The 25,680-nt window shown below is 40.7% G+C and overlaps 1 protein-coding gene across 2 annotated transcripts in view; it reads left to right on the forward strand.

The window, feature by feature from the left end:
* The window catches only part of FRMPD4 (FERM and PDZ domain containing 4), a 507,254-nt gene that overhangs the window by 202,215 nt on the left and 279,359 nt on the right, over nt 1–25,680 (forward strand). The window lies entirely within an intron of this gene.

Here is a 25,680-nt window from a genome sequence, read left to right on the forward strand (position 1 = left end):
TTATCTCACAGTATTTGTAAGACAGAAGCGCAGAGTGTCATGGGTGGATTCTCTGCTCACGATTTTACCAGGCTATGACCCAGCTGTCAGTCAGGACGGTGCCTCTCAGCTTCTAGTGCTTCTTCCAGCTCATGGTTTGTTGGCAGAATTCAGTTCCTTCCAGTGTGTAGGCCTGAGGTTGCCATTTTGCCGACATATCCCTTCATCTTTAAGCTATCAATGACACCCTCAATCCTTCTCAGCCTTCCAAGTCTCACTTCCTCTTTTGCCTTCCTTTTCTGCTTTTAAGGGCTCATGTGATTCTGTGGGGCTACTCAGGTAATCCAGGATAATCTTCCCTTTTCAGGGTCAGTTGGTTAATAACCTTAGTTATATCTGCAGAGTCTCTTTTGCCATCTGACAAAACACAGTCTGTCACCAAAAGGTAAAGTTTAAGGGAAACATCTGGTCCTTTTCTGTTCCTGCTGGTACTTCTGGGATTAGCAGTCCTTGCTGTTTTTTTTTTCAATTTTGTTCTCCAAGATATGTGGGAAGGCTGGGGTCATTTGCTTACAACCATAGGGCTGATACTGATAGGAATGATGTCCCTCTTGTGGAATCCTGCATTGTCATTTTCTGGGACTTTAGCAGAGGCATCTCTTTGACCATCTGGTCAGCAGCTATGATCTCTCATTCATTTCAGTGTCCCCTGATGGGTAGCACAGAGCATGGCCCATGGGAGGCAATTCAGAAAAGCTTATTTGAAGAAATGAATTGATCTATCCTGAGCATCTTTTGTTAGGAAATTTTCGAACCGATATTTATAATCACCATTTCCTACCAGCTGTTTCCATATTCCCCCAAATGCTGAAAAACATCCTCCAATTGTCCAGGTGGTATATATGTGAGCAATTCTTATCTCAAATAGCTTTTGAGAGAGCTGAATGAAATGTTTGCCTGAAAATTTTTTTCCTAATCATCGATGCCAACATATGCATCTGTTTCTCCTCCTCAGCACTCGTGTTTCCCTGCCTTATTCCAGAGGCTTTAGATGTCTGTGCTAGGACTAGAAATTGAATTTGTACTTGGGTCTGTTGTTGAATCTAAGAATCTACTTTATTTTATTTTAAGTTATTGTTTTATCAAGAATTTGTAATATCTCTTATCCATACTTTAAATTTCCTCTTGACTTCTGGGATAATATTTACATAACTTGATATTTATCACCATACTTTCAATTCACACCACACACTCACACACACGCACACACACACATTCACTACCTGCACAAAGTCCATGAAGGACAAATTGGCTACAGTTTCCAAGAGAAGCTTATAGAAGGTAAAGCTGCCAGAAATGTTACACTTGATTTTGTACTAAATTTCTTTCTTTCTTTCTTTCTTTCTTTCTTTCTTTCTTTCTTTCTTTCTTTCTTTCTTTCTTTCTTCCTTTCTTTCTTTCTTTCTTTCAAAAATGTCATTCTATGTACCTGAAATCCAAAACAATAGCAATAGTAAACCCCTCCCCCCTTGGTACCTGAATTCAGGAGAAAAGGTAGAGAGTTGTGTCAAGCTCGATTGGTAAATGTGAAATTTCTGGTTGTTTGAAAGATGCATCCTTTGTCATACCTTTATTAGGTGAATTAAAATTTATAATTAAATTTGGTTTATACTTCATTAGCTTGGGAGTATAATTAGTGTGACTTTATAATCACCCATCCAAAAAATAATTTTTCAGGCAAACATTTCATTCAGCTCTCTCAAAAGCTATTTGAGATCAGAATTGCCCACATATATACCACCTGGACAACTGGAGGATGTTTTTCATATAATTAGCTTAAGCCCTGGATATAGTGACCCAAAGTCCCTGCCTGGTAACACCAAGTTATGTCCCGAATGCCCAAAGGCTCAGAGCAAAACTTCACCTTGCAGAGATAATAACCAGAGCATGCTAGACAGCTGGGCTAATCTCAGGATGGAGAGGAAGCACCATCACAGTATTGTTTTTGCAACTCAAGTGACTGTGAGCTGTATGTGAGGGGAAAATGTGAAATTAATTATACCAAGAGACAGGCTTTCCCTCATTGCTGGAACAGGTCATTTTAATGAGATGGCACGTGGCCTGGTAGCCGCTCGATATTATGTTACATAATACTCCAAAGTATTTGGAAAGTGATTTTTTGTTAAGCTTGGATTTAACATTTTATATCAAAGATGAATTAAAGTTATGGCAGCTCGTATTCACAAATCCATTGTTAATACAGACCCACAGAGCAGTTCCTTCTCAGCATAAAGCTGACACACCACAGTACATCTGGTGATCATTTTTCCAGTCTTGAAAGTTGCTGATCAAAAGAGAAAAGAGAAGCATGGCAGCGCCAGCTCACTGAACATCACCGTCACCCGGTGCGTCCTGGGTGCAGATGCAGAAAAGGTACTTCCTTTAGCACAAGACATCACAATGTTTCGTGTGTGTATGAGTGTGGGGATGGGGCGTTGGCTTGAAGTCACAATGCTCACATACGTGCAGAGGGTGCTGGCTGTGGTTCAGGCAGCGAAATGTAAGCTAGCCCTGTAATAGAAGCTCTGGGAATGCAGAGGATGCCTCCCCATTAGGCATTCTCCTCGTGTTTCACATAAATGCATCCTGTTCTCAGGAGTGGACGAGCAGTGCATTTGCACTGGCTCATTCAAATTGAATGCTGGTAAAAGGAGAGTCCTGAGCACACAGAGCAGTCTGGCATCTCTGAAGGCAGGAGTGAGGTTAAGCTGTCACTCGTGTTCTCTTTTGTTTATTGGATGCTTATTTGCTGGCCTCATGCACACCCACAGCACGTTGCAAAGAGACACCAATGGGGGGCCCGGTGCCTGCACAGCACAGGCACCCATGCAGTTTGGCCTCGGCTTTTCTGGGCAATAAAGTTCAAGGCTTCATACGTGGCTTCACCTGTTGCCCCCAAGCCTGGTGTGGATAATGTTTTGCTGGAAGAGAAAACTCCTCCGGAGAGGCAGTTTGCACTGTATGTTTCTTTTGTTCTTTATCAGTGCTGCAGCTTGAACTTTGTCACAGCACGAGTGAGGAGAGTGAGCCTGCCGCGAGCTTTTTGCAAAGTGCTTTTCCCCGTTAGTTTCAACAAGAGCTGAGCAGCCCCAGCAGCGGGGCTTGCTTGCTCTCTAGTCCTTTGCTCTGAGGAATAAAGACACTGTAGGGCAGTGAACCTGAACTTGGCCCATTCATCCATACTGCATTGAGTGATTGCATGGAGTGGAGTCAAATGCCGCTCGGGGGAGAAGAGCACGCATCATCTTGCATTCCTTCTGGATATAGTAGGACGGACCCTTGACAGAATCCAGTAATTAAAAGGTAAACCATGAAGTGCAAGCTGGGTGTGGGAACATGTGGGCTGAGGGGAGATTGCATGGGGAAGAGGGAGTTAGGTTTCACTTTATTTGAAAGATATGTTTGCTAAATTTTCTTAACCAATAGATCAAAAGAGTATGGGGAGAGATTTTTTTTTTTTTACTTGCTGCTGACTTATAGTAGATTCTAGAAGTTACTTTTACATATGATGATGACTCTTGTCTCCCAGTTCTCTCATTTGGGACCCTGGGGAAAAGAAAAGTTTGGCCACAGAAATTAGTCTCCATTTGCTTTCAGTTGAAATCTCATCTTGCAAATTCATTTTGTATTTTGCAGTAGTGGTTCTGTTTGATTTTTCAAAATCTCCTAAAAAATGGCTTTTAAAGACACAAGAAAAACTAGGAAGTGTGCCGTTTCTCTTAAGTCCCTTTCTAAAGGTACATATAGTTTTCATCATCCTTTTGGGGAGAATGTTGATGAGAAGATGAAATTCTAGGTTAAAGCATGTCATCTGCTTAATGAAATTGAGTACTTATAAATCATTGTTGCATGTGATGGTTTTATAGGAAGTCTCTGAAATAAGCAGTGTCTTTTGGCAATATTCTATGCAAGTTCTTGATGAATTTTGTGACTGTAAACTTAGCTTGTGCCTAGTAAATCTCCTGTCCAGCTCTATGAGCTCTTTTTACAAGCTGCATTAAAAATAGAAGGATAGATTTTTAATTAAGTATTGTATTTGCCAGGAGCTTAAATGCAGTTATGTGGGCATGTGGACAGAGTGACTCTGTTACTTTTAACAGACTGTTCTTAGAAGTTGCGATCTTAAAATAATTCTTTTTTTTATTTTTCTTTTATTTTAATTTTTAACATTTTTTAATTTAATTAATTGTGTTTACACAGATTCTAGGGTCACCCCGAATGCCTCCTCCCTCACCCCTATTCCCTTCACCATCTTTAAAATAATTCTGCTCTTGAGATTTTTAGGGTGTTTTCTTTATCACCTCATACAACTGAATCTGTTGAATATCAGTGTCAACTAACAAACTGAATAAACACATAATGATAATTTGTGGTATGTTATATATGTGTATCCTTTATATACATACCTGTGTTATTTATTGACATGCACACACATGTCTATACATATCTTCCAGAAGATTTTGTTCAAAAAAGTTAGCTTGAGAGCAATGCTATTTGTCAGCAGCAGAGTTACTGAGACTCAGAATAAAGTAAAGCAGTCTTGGCCTCTCCGTGCAGGTTCTTAAAATGAAGCGAGATGCTCGAGTATACATCATCCAATGGTGTTTCCCGTGAGAGACAATGCTAGTGATTCTCCAGGGACTCATCGCAGCATCATATGTAGATCATTGTTTCTGTGCCAGAAACTGCATGTGATCTGAGGATGACAGGATGGGACTGGGGACAAAGATTTAAGGGACGAAATGCAAAATCTTTGGGGAAAGCTGATATTGGAAACAGCACTTCTAATGTAGTCCATGCTGGCACAGGGAACAACTCCATGTTAACATGATAGAAAAAAACAATTTTGATTGATTGGTGGCAGACTTTTCATCATTTTGAGCCTTTCAAAGCATATCTAACAGTCATTTTGGTTCATTTATTTAATTTCTTATTCAAGGTATCATTTAGGTTTTTCCAGGGACTGCTTTTTTAGTAAGGCATTAAATGTATGAACATATGGTTCCATTGAATATTTTATAGTAGAATGTAGAAAATAGAAAATATGTTATAAAAGAGGTTACTAAAATTTTAGAAATATACTTTTCAGTAATGAGTACTGAGTTTATAATGGGCAAGATATAGGGGTGCAGCCTAATAGGATTCAAACTAGTTTCCCCTCATTTTCAATTGAAATTGAGATTTCATTCCCTTAACACCTTTAATTAGAATATGAATAGCTGTGTAACAGTTGAAACCAGGGACAATAAACTCAGCTTCTATTCTAGAATGTTTCAGCTAATTTGAATGAACAATTGAGTTTTTGTTGTATGGATTATTTTGCTTAAACTAAAGAGTTCGGCCCATTGAAGAAAGGTATCCAAAACCCACTAGTACTCAATGTTGCTCCAATAAATGTTTCTTTGAGGATCCAGCCCTGCCTAGCTTATTAAAACAGATAAGAAGAGTTTTGTGATGCTGGAAGCCAGGAATGTCTGTGCTTGGGGTATTTCCTTGACCAAGTCACCAAAACAATTGTGATCTCATATTTATAGAGCTGTGTTTTGTGAAGAACTCTGAGTGTTTTCAGACATCATCTGATTTTCCGAATGCCATAGGAAATAGAGAGCTCACACTATCACAGAGGAACCAGAGGTAAATCAGTTTGTCCAGATGATTCTGAAAACCATACTAGGGAATGAGCTAAATTGAGTTCAGTGAGCGGGCCTGGGATTTTTTTTATGTAAGACCCCCTTACTTTACCCATTGGCTTTCAGTGTGCCCCAGGGGTCTTCTGTCCAAAGGGAGCAGTTCTAAACTGACGCCATCCCAACAATTTATGGTGTAAGATTTCAGTGACCTGTCTTATATCTGTGATGATCATCTGGAGTGGAAGCAGTGAGGATAATGCCTGTGGATTGCAAAACTGGGCTTGCTGGATTAGCAAATGTCACTAGAGGTCTTTACAACTGGTGCAGAAACTGACATCACTTAGGAATTCCCTGCATTCAGACTTGAAGATCATTTGTCCCCTGTTCAGAAGCCCATCAATTGGCAAGAGAGGAGTTGGGATTCTTTCTCTGCCTTGATATATGAACCATAAAACTGAAGGTTAGAAAATATGCTCCCTTTAGTATTTCAACTTTTAAGCATCAACACAGGCTAAGCTTGCTTGTTCAAAGTTGAATGAAAATTATTGAGAATTTGGACAAAGCGTTCTCATACACTCCTGAGGACTTACTCTGTTTTCTCTGCTCTAGTTAATGTTTATTTTGGAAGGAATTGTGTCCCAGTTACCAGGTAAGAAAATGATTTCACATACATGGAAGTTATGTATGTCCTATATTTTTGTGTATAATTTCAATTTTGAAATAGGAACCAGAGCATATCATAAAGGCCCCTCAGAAGTTGGGTTTAAGGTCTTCAAGAAAATGTATAACAGGCGCTTGGGGAAAATGAGGAAGAGAGAAAGGACTCTATATTATTCTTTATGGGTACTGCGTAAAGTAGCTCAGACCCAAACAGGAATAATGATGAGGGGGCGACTTGGAATAGAGGACACAGATGCAAAGGGCCAACCAAGCAGAGACAAGTGCCTCTGGGAGGATTGGGAAGTGGGGAAGGCGCGGAGGGGTTGTTGATGGCTTAAGTGTCAAGGTTTCAGCTTGCATTGTGCACTTGGAGAAACTGTGACTTAGGGAAGCCCAGGGCTTTTCTCATGTGCAGTGGGAGGGTAGCGTGTAATAATTGTTTTCTCAGCAAGAGTTGAACTTTGTGCTCGGTGCTGCTTACATCAATGGCCTCTGCTCCTCTGTAAGGCCAGCCTCAGGATCCCTGGGTCACACAGGGAATGACTTGGCCCTCAGCTTCCCACGCTTCCCACTCCTCCTTCCTGCTGTCTCTTAATCAGAAGCACTCTCCACCTTCTGCCACACTATGTGCTTTCTCTGTTTGTTACACGCTAGGATGGGGGCTCTGTCCTTGTAGTGATGATGTATCTTTTCACTGCCTTCTCCTCAGAGCCCAGAACAGTGCCTTTCCTGAATAGGAAATGTTTGTTGTCTAAATGACTTGCTGCTAACTCATTTATAGCCCCTTCTGGAACTTTCCCACCTGACCTGTGTTACTTGTATTCTGTCTTCCACCCTTCCCCTAAACAAGATTGTAAACCATTGAGAGCAGTAAGTTATGTCATACTGAGTTTTTAAAACTCTCAGTGAATAGGATAGCACCTTAAACTTCTGGAGGTATGTAATAAATACTTACCTGATTGAATTTATACCCACCCAAAATAGGACATAATTTCTATTGTTAGAATTTTATAGTAATACTCATTGAAGATGTAGTGCATAGATAAAAAAAAATTTTCTAACAATAAAACAAGTTATTTAAGTCAGCAGTTCTCAAATAAGGGTGATTTTGCCACCCCCTCCACATGGGACACTTGGAAATGTCCGAGGACATTTTTGTTGTCACATCCGGTGTGTGAGGGGTGCTGCTGGCATCTAGTGGGTAAAAGCCGGGATACTGCTGCACAACATATAGTGCACAGGACAGACCCCAACAGAGAGTCATCTGACCCCAAATGTCAATATTGCTGACTGAGAAACCCAGATTTTATAGTAAAACTCTTATCACATTGTTTTAGAACAACTTTTATGATTTGTTGGTATTTCCCATTAAACTCTGTGTTTTCAGGTGGCATAGTTTGTCTTCCTCATATTTGCCTGCTCCAGGTTCAGCGTAACACCTGGCATATAGAAACCTTTTAATCAATGACAGCTGAGTTTATGAATGAATGAATGAATATTAATGATGCCAATAAAGGAGCTCCAGTATCTTCTTTGGAACATTATAATTAGAAATGGCATTTCTAATCAAGGCCTCAACATGAAATAGTCAATAGGGTTAATGTCGGGTTGTAGGAGAGACAGCGGTCACACATTTGTGTCTTTCTTTAAAAAGTCCACTGGATCTCTTGTCATGGAAATTTAGCACTGAGGGGGACCCAGAGGTCATTCACCTCAACCTTCTATTTTTAAATTTTTAAAATTTAGGCCTGACCTGTGGTGGCGCAGTGGATAAAGCGTCGACCTGGAAATGCTGAGGTCACCGGTTCGAAACCCTGGTCAAGGCACATATGGGAGTTGATGCTTCCAGCTCCTCCCCCTGTCTCTCTCTCTCTCTCTCTCTCTCTCTCTCTCTCTCTCTCTCTCTCTCTCTCTCTCTCCTCTCTAAAATGAATAAATAAAATAAAAATTAGAATTTATTTATATTAGAGAGAGAATAAGGTGGAGAAAGAGAGAGAGAATCATTGATCTGTTTCTGTATGTACCCTGACCAAGGTTCGAACCTGCAACATTTGCGTATCTGGAGTATGCTCTAATCAACTGATGTTTCCAGCCAGGTACACCTCAGCCTTCTTAAACTACAGGTGAAGCAATGGAAACTCATGTTAAATGATTCACCTAGGGTCTCACAGGTAAATAGCAGAACCAGGAGTAGAATTGTTTCTAACTCTAGTCTTTGTATGTTTTCTTTATACAAAGCTGTCTCCATTCTATCAGCCCGACAAAAATTGGCACAACAGATTGTTATTAATGATTGTAGGAGGCACCATCCCGATGTAGTATTAAATATAACACAAAAATGATACCTTTACAGTATTGTAGAATTTGACCTTAAACTAATGTGCTAGTCATGATTAGCATCATTAGTGTAGAGTTTATTATAATGGAATATCAGGGCTGGAAGAAGTCTTCGTAGGGGTCTGCTCACCCCCTAGATTCTGAGCGAAGTGAGGGATGCAGTCTCCCAGGGCTATATCAAGGAGCATGGACAGGGGAGCTGGAACTCCGTGCTATATTCTTCTTCACCATAGGATGTTTCCTAAAATGGAATCTTAGTTGCAAAGGATATTGCTGGGAAACAGGGTTGTACTGTGAGATACATGTAGGAAATGCAAGGTCCGTTTTCCAGAGGACTTTCAGAGGTTTTCATATGTGGCACATCTGTCCACATGGGAGCTGTATACATGGCTCCTCCAAAACTTCTTAATTAGGACATAAGTTTTTACAAAGATTTTATTCATTTTAGATAGGAGAGAGAAAAAGAGAGAGAGAGAGAGGGAAGGGGGGAGGAGCAGGAAGCATCAATTCTATATGTGCCTTGACCTGGCAAGCCCAGGGTTTGTCCAAGTCGATGCTTTATCCACTGCGCCACTGCAGGTCAAGCAATTAGAACATTATTTGTACTGCTTACCAGGGTTCCTCAGAATAGAGTTTGGAAAATGCTCTATCTACTCTTTCTTCCAGTCCACTTAACTGATAGAAAAGTGTCTGGACCACTTAGGTTCTAGAGGGACTTGTTAGGTAGAATTTTGGATGGCTCATGTTGTCCCCCCCACAGCCCCCACCCCTATAGTGTCTTTTGGAAAAAGCTGTCCAAAGGAGTTTGAATCAATATATGCTATTTTTTTGCGATAAGTTTTTCACTCACAAGCCAAGGGTTCAAAGAGAGTCATTCCTGGAACCAAACTTGCAGGAAGAGGTATTGAAGCCTCATATAGCAGGAAGTCAGTAGACTTCAAGACAGAATATCCTGCTTTGGCAAGCCAGCTGACATCTGCTGGTTATCAATGTAATCAGACATGACCTGAACGGTCTTCCGTGCAGAATTCCAGTGTGCACATGGAAGATGGTAGGGCTAGTGAGTACAAAGATCGTGCTGAGAAATTCGGTGTCTTCCGTACTGTCTATGCAACGAAATCTTGGAGCTGCTTGGTATAGAGAGGCTGGTTCAGTTTCTCACCTGCTGCCTGCTGATTCCACACTGCTAAGAATACAGATGCTATCCTGTGATACCAAGGACTTCAGTCACTCCTCCCCTTGCTTTGTATACATGTCACAAGGTCACTACTTAAATTGACTTGAATTTCTAATAAAACTATTCTGTAGTGGGGAAGCACACCAACAGAATATTCCTCTTTACACATGGAGTCTTAGAGTGGGAACTGGGTTATATCAAAAAGTAGATATTTTACAGATATGCTTATTCCAACAGCATTTGGTGAATTTTAAGTGTATGGGCATGTCTTCAACAACAATGAAAATGAAGGAGAATCAGTTCAGATTGGCAATGATCCAAGTGACAGATAAAAATATGCACCTCAACCTACCATCTGAAGAGAGAGAGGGAGGGTGGGCCGTCTAAAAAGGCGGTCCCAGGAGTTTTAAACTGTGCCTTGTTTTCCTCACAATACATTTCCTTTTGATGGGAACCCAGGGATCTCAGAGATACCCCAGTGACAAACAGTCCTTTCAAGTTCACTGGGACCAAAACCTCCCTTAGGATATCACGTGAAGAACGCGGGTGTCTGCCTCCCAATTGGAAACCAATCCCCACCCTTACGAGTGAAACCAGGTTCTCAGCAGTAACTCTCCTGTCTTCTGCAAGGGGCTCAGTGTCGCTGAAATTTCCACCCAATGAAATAACCCTCTCAAATGTGAAGTACAAAGCAACAACCTATTTCTGTGGAAAACTAGGTGAGGGAGAAAAGCTTGGGAGAGTTGGCACCCACGTACAGATGAAATGGTTTGTACAGTGAGTGACGCAGGGAAATTTATAAGCAGCCAAGATTAAAAATGTGTGGACAGATTGACCAGGGAGGACTTCTCATTCTCATGGCTCAGCCTTTAGCTTGATAAATGGGCTGCTCAAAGCATTTTGGGGTCAACCTAACCTGCTTGTGAGTCTTTGCTGATGACTTGTTCAGTAGGTACATCCTTTACCTAGTCAGTGTGCTTTGAGGAAATAAAAAGAACCTGAGTGAATTCTCTGCTTCTCTGCTTGTTTTACTGTAGCTAGCATGTCATCTCTGCACAAAAATGCCTCGGCAGTTCTTGGATTTTTACCTAATACGTCTCAGGCTACGAAGGGGCAGGGAATTGGGAATTGAAGAGACGCAACTCCCTGGATAAAAGCTTTTCATCAAGAGTAATAAATAGACATGAGGATAAGTAAGTGACAGGACAAGCAATTGACCAGAAAAAAAGGAAGTTGTGATAAAGAGATATAGCTAATCTCAGGGAGGGAGGGTGATTCACCCTAAGAATCATTATGGACAATTTGTTTTCTGTTTTAATTATCCATATCAGGAGTAGAACATTTGGTGAACATTTCGCAGTTATACTAGAAAGGAACCAAAACATGCAATTATTGGTAAACAAGACATAAAGGAAAGCTGTTTTTATTTTATTGAAGGCTATTTTTCTGTACTGTATTTAGCTTTAACTGTGTTAATGGGGTTGCACTATTCTTTTAATTACTAAGTTAAGAGCATCATAAAACAATAGGGAAGCCATCCCTTCTTTGTCTCTGTCTGAGACGAGTGTCTAATGATATCAGGGGGCATCTTAGTAATAAAAATTGCAAATGAAGCTTCGATAAATATTTTCAGTGTTTCAGATCCCACAAACATCCTTGGGGGCTCAGGTACATTAAACTTGGGTTAACATAATTTCAGGAAAACCTGGTGATTAAAGGCTGTTCATTTCTATTTGACGGCATTAAATCTAAGCCTCTAGGAAATTCTAAGACAAATTAAATAATGTGAAAGCAGCCGGCTGAAAGATGCACAGAGGAGCACGAGGCTTATTGATTATAAAGTGAAATGAATCTCACTCAGAGACAGAAAGAATGCGGAAGGAAAGTTCTATCTACAAAGAAAGCTTTTTAATAAGGTGTCATGATTGAGGAGAGTAGTTTAAATCAAGTAAATAAGAAAAACATAATTAAAATGAATTAATTATAGATCAAAATCTTCCTAGAATTCTTTTTTATGAGATTTAAAAAAAATGTATTTATTAATAATATTACTTGTATCATTTTAGGAACTTCTGGTTTGTTTGTTTTTTTATAATGAGTATATGAAGGCTAGGTGAGCAGGAGGATATGACATAAAATGAACTCTGAGCTCCTCAAGTACTGTCCACCCCTTTTCTCACCTGCCCTTCTTCCTCAAGCAGATGACAGACCAGTCTTGGTAGTGGTCTGTGTCCGTCTCTTGACCATCTCAGTTGCCATTGTGGCACGTCTTCTTTTGCTAGCTTTACATTACAGCTATATTACAAGACAGTATAGTTATACAATGAAATACTATATAGCAATGCAAAGAATGAAATACTGTTAATACAAACATAATGTTTGAGTGATAGAAGCCAGATAAAAGTATGTATAGTGTACAATTTCATTTATATGAAGAATGAGAATAGTCATAACTAATCTAAGGAGAGAGAATAATGGTTACTTCTGGGGCCATTAGGTTATTGACTGTTAAGGTTTATACGTGAACATTTTGGGTGCTAGATATTACCCATATTTGGCATGACTGTTGATTATATAGGTGTGTACATATGTAAAAACTTACTGAGCCTATACACTTAAGATTTCTGTACTTTACCATGTATGTCATACCTCAATAAAATTTTTTAACTACTTACATATTTAGATGTAAGATATGTTTTAATAAATGTATAAGAGTTTACTTCTTAAGCAAGAAAGGGTTTCTGAATTGTAAATATATGAATATTTTATATACTTCATAATGATAGCAGAGACCCTTGCTAAATACTTAGCATATAAGTACCAGGCTGTTGTATTAAACTTGGGCTTAGCAATAGAGGAGTAAAACTGTGTAGGGAATCAAAGGCAGGTCACCAAACCAGGCCATACAGTCCATTTTCCTGCCTGAGGACAGAACATGGGAATGGCATGAAAAAGATAGTGTGAATGAAAACAAAAGAAATACAAAATCAATAACTTGTAACTAGTCAAGAGATGAAGTTTTCCTCTTTATTTGGTTATGGCCGCTTTTCCCCTTTTAATTATTTTGGTTTCTCAAAAGGTCCAGTTTATACAAAATCTTTGTGAGATGATTGCTTGCTGTCAGTTCTTTGGCCATTAACAAAAAATGTGGTTTTGCTTGGTATTTAATCCATATTACTTATGCTCTCTAGAATGATTTATATACCTAGATAATGCCACAAATATCGCAACTTTACTTTAGACCCTAGAATGGGACTATGTCCTTGGTGATCATATTTGCGACCTCTCATTTCTTTTTTTTTAAATTTCTTCTTTTTATTTTTGTATTTTTTTAAATTATTTATCAAGTGAGAGGCAGGGAGGTGGAGAGACCGACTCCTGCATGCGACCCTACTGGGATCCACCTGGCAACCCCTATCTGGGGCTGATGTTCTGCCCATCTGGGGCCGCTGCTCTGTTGTTCAGTAACCAAGCTATTTTAGCAGCTGAGGCAAGGACATAAAGCCATCCTCAGTGCCCAGGGTCATCTTGTTCATTCAATCCATGGCTGTGGGAGGGGAAGAAAGAGAAAGAAAGAGAGAGAGGGTGAGGGGTGGAGAAGCAGATGGTAGCTTCTTTTGTATGCACTGACTGGAAATCGAACCCAGGAATTCCACACGCCAGGCCAACACTCTATCACTGAGGCAACTGGCAGGGTCGTGACCTTCGTATTCAAAAAAGTCATTGCCCCCGAAGGTGCAGTGCTGGTTCACAGCTGTGTTGCTTAGGAGCAATGAAGCCAAGTTTGAAACAAATGACCTCATGATGTTTCTCCATCTGCGACGAATCACTTTAACTTAATGTTGAACTTCTAGGGCCAGTAACTAAGCCCTTTATCTTGTTCAGAAATCCCTTCCTATTTGCTTCCTTCTCATACATTTCTGATTTTAATGTAATGGCTCAAGAGGTACTTTAGAATATCATCAAGAGAGTATTGATTGCAATCATCTATTAAATTTATTCCCCCTGTGTCTCAAAGCCTTCACTGTGGTTCTGTAATCACTGAGTGTTCCAGGTTAGTGTGGAATGAAGTCTGGTCACCTCCGTAAGGCAGTCCTCTGGAACAGGATGGTGAGAGACGCTCTGTCCAAGCCCTGATCTGAAAGTGAGACCCTTTCACTTAGAATCACAAACTTCTCCTAGACTACGTCTCAGAAGTTTTGATTACTATTAATAAGGCAAATTCTCGGCTGAAAATTATATCCTTACTGTTATTGCTTCCAATCTTACCCCATTTCCTTATTCACATGAATGGAATTGGGAAGAGAGGAAAATAACACAAATCAGACTTCTAACATTTCAGGTCTCTTTGTCATCAAAAAAGATTAATAGCCTGACCAGGCAGTGGCTCAGTAGATAGAGCATCAGACTGGGATATAGAGGACCTGGGTTCAAAACCCTGAGGTTGCCGGCTTGAGTGTGGGCTCGTCTGGTTTGAGCAAAGCTCACCAGCTTGAGCCCAAGGTCGCTGGCTCGAGCAAAGGGTCATTTGGTCTGCTGTAGCCCCCGGTCAAGGCACATATGAGAAAGCAATCAATGAACAATTAGGATGCCTCAACAAAGAATTGATGGTTCTTTTTTTTTTTTTTTTTTTTTTTTTTGTATTTTTCTGAAGCTGGAAACGGGGAGAGACAGTCAGACAGACTCCTGCATGCGCCCGACCGGGATCCACCCAGCACATCCACCAGGGGTGATGCTCTGCCCACCAGAGGGCGATGCTCTGCCCCTCCGGGGCGACGCTCTGCTGCGACCAGAGCCACTCTAGCGCCTGGGGCAGAGGCCAAGGAGCCATCCCCAGCGCCTGGGCCATCTTTGCTCCAATGGAGCCTTGGCTGTGGGAGGGGAAGAGAGAGACAGAGAGGAAGGGGGGGAGGGGGGTGGAGAAGCAAATGGGTGCTTCTCCTATGTGCCCTGGCTGGGAATCGAACCCGGGTCCCCCGCACGCCAGACCAACGCTCTACTGCTGAGCCAACCGGCCAGGGCGAATTGATGCTTCTTATCTCCCTTCCTGTATGTCCCTATCTGCCCTCTCTCTGTCTATCACACACACACACACACACACACACACACACAAAGAATAATAGCTCAAGGAGGGTGACATCCTGGACAGAAGTTATTGCTACTTACAGTCATGTGAATAATGAGTCCTCAACATGATGCACCGGCCTCCTATGGGTCTTCGCTGAGGGCTGGAAGCAAAATAGGTAAGGAGCACTTCAACTTAACTATTATAGAATTGCCCTTGCTCCTTGGAACTCCAGTCGGGCCCAGTGCTGCTCACTCAGAGAATCATAGCATTTGAAAGGTAGATGAGCGTCTAATAATCAGCCAGCCCTTGCCCTTGCCCTTGCCCTGGCCAGGTAGCTCAGTTGGTTAGAGCATTGTCCCTATACGCCAAGGTTTGCAGGTTTGGTCCTCAGGTCAGGGCACATAGAAAAATCAACAGATAAATGCATAAATAAGTGGAACAACAAACCGATGTCACTCTCTATTTCCCTCTCTGTCCTAAATTAATAAAAATGAAGTATTTTTTTTTAAAAAAGGAAATCATCCAGTGCTCATCCTAGAAATGAGGGAACTGAGGTACAAAGAGGAGAAGCACCTTGCTTGCTGGTGGAGAGCTTATCAGGAGCGGGCTTCTCTGACTTCTGCTCCGAGGCTCTGCCCATCCGTCCGATATTACCTTCTCCAGAGTCAAGTCTCTCCAGCTGGTGCCACCTAGGTGAGCTCCTCAGGGACAAAGAACATGTAGACAGAGTTGATGCACAGAGGGCCCACCTACTATGGAACTGCAAAGACAAAAGTTCTGGCCAGGGGAATATAATTTGAGGCTTGGCCATTTCCCAACACTGCTTCTTACATCCGTATTCCTGTTATACATCAATGCACAGTTCTGTGCCGAGGAGGGTGTTAGTGGACTCCAGGCCAACCCTCTCCAATAAAACTTTCTGCAGGGGTGGAAATCTATGCTGATGGGCACGCATGGCTAGTGGGTGCTTAAATCAATAGAGCTGAGCTACTGAGGAACTAAAATATAATATTCAAAGGTTTTAGAAATTATAGTATTATATTGAGCTATTATATTTATTATTAAGACATCAAGTTACAATATTAAATAAGATACAAATTATAATACTTAAAGATTTTAAAATTATTTTTGGTTCCATCTTAGTGTACATTTACTTCATTTTTGAAGGTAACAAACTTAAAAATCATGGATGAGTTGTGAAAAGTTTGCGTCCGTGGTCTGGGGGCTGGAACTAGAAGTCCACAGTGGAAGTTCGGAACCAGCTTCTCTATGTCCTCTGTGTCTTTCGGTCTGTGCCCTGGCTTCTCTAGTTCTTAAGGAGGAACAGAGGACCACTAGCAGAATGGCCAGATTTAGTCAAAGAAATAAATAAAGGATAGTTTGCATGTTGATCTGAAATTCAAATGTAACTGAGTGTTTTATTTTGCAACCCTATTAATCTGGGGTTTTTTTAACATCCATTTTTGGTCCTGGCCAGTGGCCCAGTGTATGGATGTCTTGGGTTCGATCCCCAGTCAGGGCACATAGGAGAAGCGACCATCTGCTTCTCTCTCCTCCCCTCCACCGTCTCTCTTTCTTCCCCTCTCGTAGTCAGTGGCTTGATTTGTTCAAGCCCCTGGCACTGACAGCCTGGCTGGTCTAAGTAAGCATCAGCCACAGGCACGTAGGATAGCGTGGTTGATTCAACCATCAGCCTCAGACAAGGTTGCCGGGTGGATCCCAGTTGGGGCACATGCGGGAGTCTGTCTCACTATCTCCCTGCCTCTAACTTAAAAAGAAAAAAATTATTTTTATATCTCTATGTCACTTTAAGGAGAAAGAAAGGAGAAAACTGAAAAAATCTTAGACAAATATTCATCTTTTTTTCCCCATTCATATTACCCTAATAGGATTTTTTGAATATAGCAGTATTTTTTTTAAGCCACATGATTTATCTAAACTAAGATAGGCTTGGCTTATCTTGCCCTCTGGGCTGGAAAACAATTAAGTAGGTATTGAACTGAAGTTTAAAGAACTGTGAATTTCTAAAGAGTCATTGTATTCCATTAATGTTCATTCCAGATGGACTATGTGTTCCGAGGCCCCATTTTTAAATAACCAAACCATGGACCTATTTTTCTTTTTAAAGCAAGAGCATTTTTCGTTTTTGCTTTTGCTGTTTTAAGTGCAAATATATATAGATTTTCAGGAAAATGATAAAAGACGACATTTCCTTTTGAGTAATGTCTGTCTCCAAGAAGACTGGGAATTTGCATTTTTGTTTCTCAAGTTATCCATTTGTCCAGACAGCATTGTCACCCGCAAGGGAGTACAAGGTAATACAACCTAGTCCTACAGATCTACCAGATGCATTTTTAACAATCAGAATTTTAATCAAATCTTGGACACTCTCTATGAAAGATAGGCTCCTGTATCCCATCTGGAACTGTAATTGAAATTGCTGTATGTGTGTGACGATAAGAATAGGCGATAGTATCGACATCAATGTAGAAATGTCAGGAATTATTCCTTTGCTGTCACTGAGTGACGGCTGTCATGACTAAAAGGAGTAACCCTTTTAAGAGGACAGAATCACAGTGAAATCCTAGGATTTCAGGGTGAGAAAGTCACATGTATCTCCATGCCAGAGCTGGAAACTGGTGGACATAAGGGAATTTAAAATAAGTGCTTAGCGTGATTAAGCAGAATGGTGGCCCCTTTTCAGGGCCAATTGGCAAGTGAAATTTTTTGTGGCCTTAACCCCGTAACACTTTCCCAACTCTCATGAACATTTTCCTTCTCATTTAAATATTGTTTTAATTGCTTTTCAAATCAAAATAAAATATATAGTTCCTAATAAATGTTTTCCAGAGATGTTAGTTTTGCTCCCTGGCCTTCTTGACAGACGATTTAGCTTTGTTGGCCTACACAAAACTGAAGTTGTCCTGTGACAAACCCTGTGTCAAGTGTAATCCTCTTTCTCTCATTCTTCCTCCCTCCTTCCTTCCCTCCTTTCCTCCTTCCTTTCTCTGGCATGGCTGTCACAAAGTCATTAGTTGTATGGATCAAGTCTAACATGGAACATCCTGGAGGAGTGGCTGTGCATCTGTTGTTTCCATCCCCATATTTGATTTCTTTGTGTTCCGATTCCAAACGCTGATACGCAGTGCAGAACGCCCATTTATGAAGGTTGAGGTGGTGGGGCAGACACTTACACAGGATTTGGATTTGTTTGACAAGCCCTGAGGTAGCAATGACTGAGATATTCAGGTGGATCACGTGCTGCCAACATATTGTAGGTTGGCATTTCCAGCATGCAAAGAAGCCTGGATCCAGCTTGCCACATCTGAAGCATGAAATCTCCTACTTATCTGGCTGTGTTGACAAATTTAACAGACATCTGTTGGCGTAGGTGTTGGGCACTGACCAATAACAATTATAGCCTCCAACTGCTGGTGTGAGGCATAGTGTAGAATTAGTTCAGCTCTGTTGACAAGCACACCAGAAGATTAATTAGTCCCAGGAGGCTTCTCTGGGGAAATGGAGAATTTTGGAGTGTAAGATAGGTAGGCCCCTGACCAAACCTGTCCATAGGACTGACTTTACATGGAGAATAAACAGAAATTTCTTTGGTGATATAAAGTACATTAAATTGACCTCCTATATGTTTGTTTGTTTTTCCTACAAAGATGATGATATGAACTATGGTTTAATTAGAAACTAGCAAAGTTTCACCAAATTAATAGACAAATTTGTTTCTAGTTATCTATCCAATAAAGAATGAATCAAGTAATTATAAAATAATTTTAAGGATGTTAATAATAGGTGTTTTGTTCTGATTACCTGAAATATATCAAGTTTTCATCTCTACTCTTGATTGACATAATTTCCCTTGAAAGTATATTAGAGGCTCTAGAGTCTTTCTTTGCTTAGATTGTAACTATGGTTGCATATTTCATTAAATGTTTACATACAACTTAACATTGGTTTAACTTGGGAGCAGTGGTAACTATGCTTTTGTAATAATATAGAACTTGAGATATTAGAGGTAGAAATTTTGAGAACTCCTTAAGCAATGTTTTCAAGTTTTTGTCTATATCATGTATGTTGGGATGTTCTCATATTAGAATAATGTTCCACTTAATTTTAATATTACAACATCCTTTGTAAGCAGCAGAATTGAATGAAAGCTTTTTGTATGAATTAATGAGATATTATTTAGAGTAGTCCTGGCAGCTATGACAGATATACCCTGAAATCTTATTGGCTTAAAACAATAGAAGTCTAGACTGACCAGGTGGTGGCGCAGTGGATAGAGCATTGACCTGGTATGCTGAGGAGCCAGGTTTTAAATGCCAAGGTCTCAGACTTGAGCCCAAAGGTCACTGGCTTGAAGCTCAAGGTCACTTGCTTGAGCCCAAGGTTGCTGACTTGAGTAAGGGGTCACTGGCTCAGCTGGAGCCCCTTTCCCTGTCAAGGCACATATGAGAAGTAATTAGTAAACAACTAAAGTGCCACAACAACAAGTTGATGCTTTTCATCTCTTTCTCTCTTTCTGTCTGTCTGTCCCTGCCTGCCTCTCTCTCTCTCGCTCGCTCTCTCTCTCTCTCTCTCTCTCTATGTCACAAACATAAACTCTGATCTTTCTCTATTCAGTCACTCAAACCCCAAGGTTGATGAAAGCCCTTCTGTCCTCAAAACATGTGGTTTCTGGGCTTGCCTAGACATTGAGATTCATCAGACAGATGGAAAAAGAGAAAGCATAGAGACTTGCATGGTTTTGGACCAGGCCTGAAAGTGGCAGACATGATTTAGCTCATATCCCATTGCCTAGGATTGAGTCATTTAGTCACTTGTCTTTCTAGATTCAAGGGAGGCTGGGAAATGCAGTTTTTGACTGGCCAGCCATGTTTCAGCACAAATATACAGTATGGATGTCTGGTAGACAGCTAATTATCTGACACAGATGGTTATAAAATAATGCTATTATTTATGCTAATATGGTAGTCAGTCAACTCTGGCATATGATTGTCAGTATCTTCTAGGTAACAGTATCACCTGTTGACAATTCTCCAGTCTTTGGGGGTCCTTTCTCCATATAAATTACATAACTTTGGCTATCATTCCTTTGGTTCGACTCCTTTTGAAACTTTTCTATTTTTAATAACCAAGTAGGTACAATTTGGTACATCAGTTTTCTTAACTGAACTTTGTCAAAATTAAAACCTGAGAGAAGATACATGGGACATTGACCTCTGTGATGGTTTAGTAACCAAGAAGAGGGAGTAAACATGAGACTTTTGATAACTTTGTGTGCCAAAATCAAGTTAGGACATATTTTTGAAATCCTGACAGTTCCTACAGAGAGACTTAGCCAATGTTGTATGAAAGGTGACCCTAGAAGAATTATGTGTGAACTAAGAAAGCCATTGCCTGCTCCTCTCCTTTTGCTCAGGGGAGGGGATCATGGGGCATGTGAAGAAAGAAGGAAATAGCTATGCTAATCATTGCCTTGTATAGACTGCATGGTTCTAGGCTGTGTGTAGGAGTTTCTTGTACTAAATAAATAACTTTAGTTATTTTTAGTTATTTTTGTGCTTCTTGGATTAGAGAAGTGTTTATATAGCCAAAGTTAGTTTGGAGGACGTGGTGATCATTAAAATGACAAGGACATATAATTTTTTATGTCATACAGCCCTAAAACATCATCTCCACCTTTTTTGATATTATCTGATATGGTTCAGGAAGCTTATTTGGTCTATGAGAAATTATCCTGGGGTAGAAAGCTATTTCAGAAAAAATAAAAAGCATCCAAAAATAGCTTTACCTAGGCTGTTAACACATATTGTTTTCATCTTTCATGACATGTGTGTTATGCTTGTTTCAGTCCTTTCTGTATGAGGCTGGGTGTCAGTTCCAATGTATCTGTGGACCTGCCAAAAAGTTGTATCTATCAAGTATTTGTGCTTCCTATCCATGTGCAGGTGCAGCTCTCTGGACCGCCCCCTTCCCTCTGTCTCTGTTTCCTGGCTGATTGCTTTTCAGCCTCTGCGTCTCAAGACGGACAGCATTCTTGCCAAGATGATGTTTTTTCTTGGCCCCTATGCTTGGCTTAGCTTAGCCACTCCTCTTGCGTGAGTCTCCATAGCTCTGTTCATGCCTTCATTTGAGTGCATATTAAACCACGTGCTTGTTGTTTTGCTCTCTAGTCTGTAAGCTCCTTCAAGAAAGAAAGGTTCATGGCTACCTAGTGTGCTTACTACATAGGGTAGTTCCCAGCACTTAGGTTCGGTATAGATGTAGGGATATGTGTAAATGAACATGTGGGTATGGGTGGAAAGGTAGAGAGGTGGATACCATTGTAAATTTTTGCTGTACGAATTAAAAACATAAACTAAAAGTATCTTATAAGTTCCTCAAGGTCACAAACTGTGAAAACAGGATGTTCACTGAAGCTTTATCCCCAATATTTATGCTGCATCCATCCACATTGGCTTTTAATTTGTGCTTGACCTCACATTCTCTTGGGTATTCCTTAGGTAAAGTAATGTCTCACATCCATTTCACAAGTCTTCATCTGAAAGGTATTCTTTGGTAAAAGAGCCTTAGAAAGAACTCAATGCAAATATTTGCAGTTGCTTCAGATTTTTGTGACCAGGAAACTGAAGCAGGCATTGTACCCGGATTCTATTCCTTAATAGTCCCATTTTTAGAGGGTTTTAAACCAATGCCCAGCCCTCATATTGAGGTGAAATAAAGTTCATGTAAAATAATTAGTAACATTAACATTCAGTGATATTTTTGGAAAGTAAGTTGAACATCTGCTTCTTCGTATTTGTCATATTTAATTTACCAGGATGGCTTGTTGATTAGACAATGGGCAGCCACTGTATCCTTTTGGGAAATCTGCCTAAAGCAGAGAGAAAACATTAACTGGTAGAGTGCAAAGCCTAAAATGATTGGAAGGGAATTCATTCTAATGGGTCTTCCCTCAAATATCACTACATGTTTGAATACAGCAAGCATCATGACATATGTGAATCAGGTTCACTTGGTTTAAAGGAAAGTGACATTAACAACTGTCATTTCCCAGCTGTAAAATGTAATTTGAGATTACTTTTCTGCATTTTTTATCCCTACTCTTGGCATCATTAGTGCCCTTTGTGACCCAGGATGGGTGCCAAGCTGCTGCTTTAATTTGTATGACTTTTATGCCCTTTCAATCTGATTTCCAGTTTGGCTTTCAAACAAGTTGAGGCCAAATATCAAGATCACAAAAGAGTTTCATTTTGTTTAATTAGAATTTGTGTTATTCCTGTTTTGTCTTGATAGTTTATACTCATGAAAGATTTTGTAATGACACGGATTTGAAGAGAATGCTTGGTACTAATGTTTAGGCCAACAATTTAAACACACACACCATCCTATAACTAAAGCTCCCATACTTCCAGTTTTAGTATGTCTCATAGAATGGGTTAATTCTTATATTTTGTTATAAGTACATAATAAGAAGAATATAATTAAATTGCATTGCCCTTACCTTAAACCATATCTTAGCTGAATAAAATTTGTCATAAAAGGAAGTCTAATGTTCAAGTTACATATACATTTAATATTTTTTCTAGATAAAATGGGCAACTTAAATACAGTTGAAATCCATTTATCAGTTGATCTTATGTCATTCAATCCTGATTAGACTTGAAAAGTGAGTTAAAAATATCTCTCTCCCCGCCCCACATCTCTGGAGACTATGTAGTTCTCCATCTATGAAAATAAAAGTGTTCATACAGATCCTTGCTTATTTCAACAGCTCATAGCAGGTTGAGTGAGGACAGTGCGAAGACAGTTGCTTCTAGGAATTTTTGGCTTCTGTTGCTCCCATTTGTGGTCTTTGTCATGTCCCAGATTTCCCTGTTATTCTTATCCCCGGCCCTCTCCCTGTCTTTGGGAGGACCAAATGTGCCTGAGATAAATGTGGAAACAAGCAGAGGGGAGTCAATACCAACGTAAGCTGGATATGTTAAATTGGGACAGATGATGATTAAAGAATATTGATTTGATACGGTCAGTTAGACTTTAGATACATTATCATTATCATATGGAAATTTCTTAGATATAATAATGATATATGTGATACCATAATAAATCTGAGGACTAACTCTTCCAATATTTACAGATTCATACACTGCACAAACAGTGCATTTGCTAAGTAGGGAAAATTGGTATTTGTTTACTTATTTACAAACTAGTGTACCACATACTGTGGCAGATAAAGGTGACTCAGCTGGAGCTGTTTTCCTGAATTTGCTTGAGAGGAAGTATGTATGTGCACAGGTGCACAGTTTGTACCAGAAGGTCAAGTTGTGCTTCAGGCCGGCAAGGCCCTGGAGGATGAAGACAAAGCTGCCCTAGGTTGCTGTGGACTGAAGGCCATAGCCACTCTGCAAGTCGCCAGCTGCCTGTATTAAGTAAAGCCCAAGGTTCCCTGGTCCACACGGGGCAAGTTCAAGGTCAGACTCCCAAGATGGCCAAGGAGGAGAAGAAGAACAGGAGTTGGAGCAGGAGGAGGGGGAGGAGGAGGCAGAAACTGGGTGGGCCAAGTACAGCCAGCAGTTATCAGTGCCAACTCTGAAGTCCTTTGTAGTCTTGGCTCTGCCCAACAAAAGCAGTGATTAGTGTCTCTTCTTCCCTGCGGCCCCACCCCCAGGAAGTAGTTAGAGTGGTCAGGATAGAGCTCTCTGAATGGGGTGTTTTAGATGAGACCTGCCAATGCGACCCGAAGGAAGACATGTTTCACACAGGGGTAAAGACGTTTGGCGATCCTGAATCCAGAGAGGGCTTCATGTGTTCCAGCAACAAGCGTGCAGCTTTGAAGTTGTTTTCCCAGCTTAGTATATTACACCACAGCAGACACTCAGGCCGAGCCTCAATGAGTCATCCCTGCTTGCTTTCTTCCCCTTGCCACTTCCCCACTTCCTAGCCATAAACAAGAGTCTAGAATCGGCCCCTTCTGTTTGATCAGTACCATCAGTAAGCAAGGTCCACCACTATTGTCCAACTGAATCACTTTAGCTGCTGCTTTTTTTTTTTTTTTTTTTACAGTGAGAGAGAGAGAGGGATAGATAAGGACAGACAGACAGGAATGGAGAGAGATGAGAAGCATCAATCATTAGTTTTTCATTGCGACACCTTAGTTGTTCATTGATTGCTTTCTCATGTGCCTTGACCGCGGGCCTTCAGCAGACCGAGTAACCCCTTGCTCGAGCCAGCGACCTTGGGTCCAAGCTGGTGAGCTTTGCTCAAACCAGATGAGCCCGCGCTCAAGCTGGTGACCTCGGAGTCTCGAACCTGGGTCCTCCGAATCCCAGTCCGACGCTCTATCCACTGTGCCACGGCCCAGTGAGGCTAGCCGCTTCTTTACTGCTCTTCGTATTGCTACCCTTCTCCCTACAGCCTGTTTTTTGTGGACCAGCCAGAAAGGTCTTCCAAAAACACAACTCAGACCATACTATGTCCCCAGTTGTAATGCTACAGGGTCTTCCCACAGCACCAAGGATTAGCTCTCCAGTCCTCATCATGACTGCATGCTTGTCAGAATCTTTCCCCTGCCTACCTTCCCTGCCCTCTTTGGATCACTCTCCCTACTCCATTCCCTTTCGGGCACATGGGCAGCTTTGTTTTGCAATACATCAAGTTTATTCCTATCTCTTAGCCTTTGAGCTTCTGCCTCGTCTTCTTAGAATGCTTCTTCCCTCAGATCTCATTAATCAGGTCTCCTGGGAGATGCAGGCAACTGGACCACTCCATCTGAAGTAGCTCCCTTCTCTCTACTCAATTAATTCTATCCACCACCCCCCTTTTGTTTCCTGATGGTTTCAGCACCATGGACAGTTTCATTTATTGGCTGGCTGGTTTATAACCTGACATGCTGTTCTCTCCACTGTTCCTAAGGATGGAATCTCCCTGAGAGCTGTGCGTGTCTTGTCAGTCAAGGTCTCCCCAGCACCTCACGCAGGACGATGGCGGACAGCAGATGCAGGTTGGCTACTTGAGTAACAATCCCTCAGCAGCACAGCAGCCACCCTGAACAGATGCTGAATGGATGCTTCCGGCTCTCTCCTGTCTATTCTTCAGCTTTGACTTTGTGAGAGCTTCAAGTGCCCTCCTGTTCTTGCCTTGATTACATGTTCCTTTCCGTTGGCTCATGATATGCTCATAGTTTACTGTTTCTCTGCTGGGTTCAATGTTAGTGACTCAGAAAGCATTCATCAGGATTTGATCTCAGCACTGTTTTGTTATCAGTGTAGACCTTTTTGGATCTTTCACTAAGAACATTTCTTCAAACATACAAAAAAGGTCAGAGAATAGTATAATAACACCTGTATGCTCATTCTATCCACCTATGAATTTGATTTAACAATCATTGCAGTTTTCCATATCTGCATTGTATTTGGAGAACACATTTTGAAATAAATTACAGAAATCATAATTATATCTCATAAATACTTCAGCCTCCAATTTCAAAAAATGTTTTCTTTACATATACACAGTAGCATTCTCACACCTGTAGGTTAATGTCTTTAAATTGTGTAATATTGAGTTTATATTCAAACTTTCCCACTGTCTCCCAAATATATGTTCAAACTAGGATCCAAAAATGGGCTTTGACTAGCTGCCTTCCCTTATATTTAATGCCAGTGACTTTTCATGGCTAGGTAGCTCATTTCTTTTTAGCTATGAATACTATTCCATTATCTGAGTATAACACTATTTATTATCCCTTCACCTAC

This window comes from Saccopteryx leptura, chromosome X, assembly GCF_036850995.1.
Source record: "Saccopteryx leptura isolate mSacLep1 chromosome X, mSacLep1_pri_phased_curated, whole genome shotgun sequence".
Classification (NCBI taxonomy): domain Eukaryota; kingdom Metazoa; phylum Chordata; class Mammalia; order Chiroptera; family Emballonuridae; genus Saccopteryx; species Saccopteryx leptura.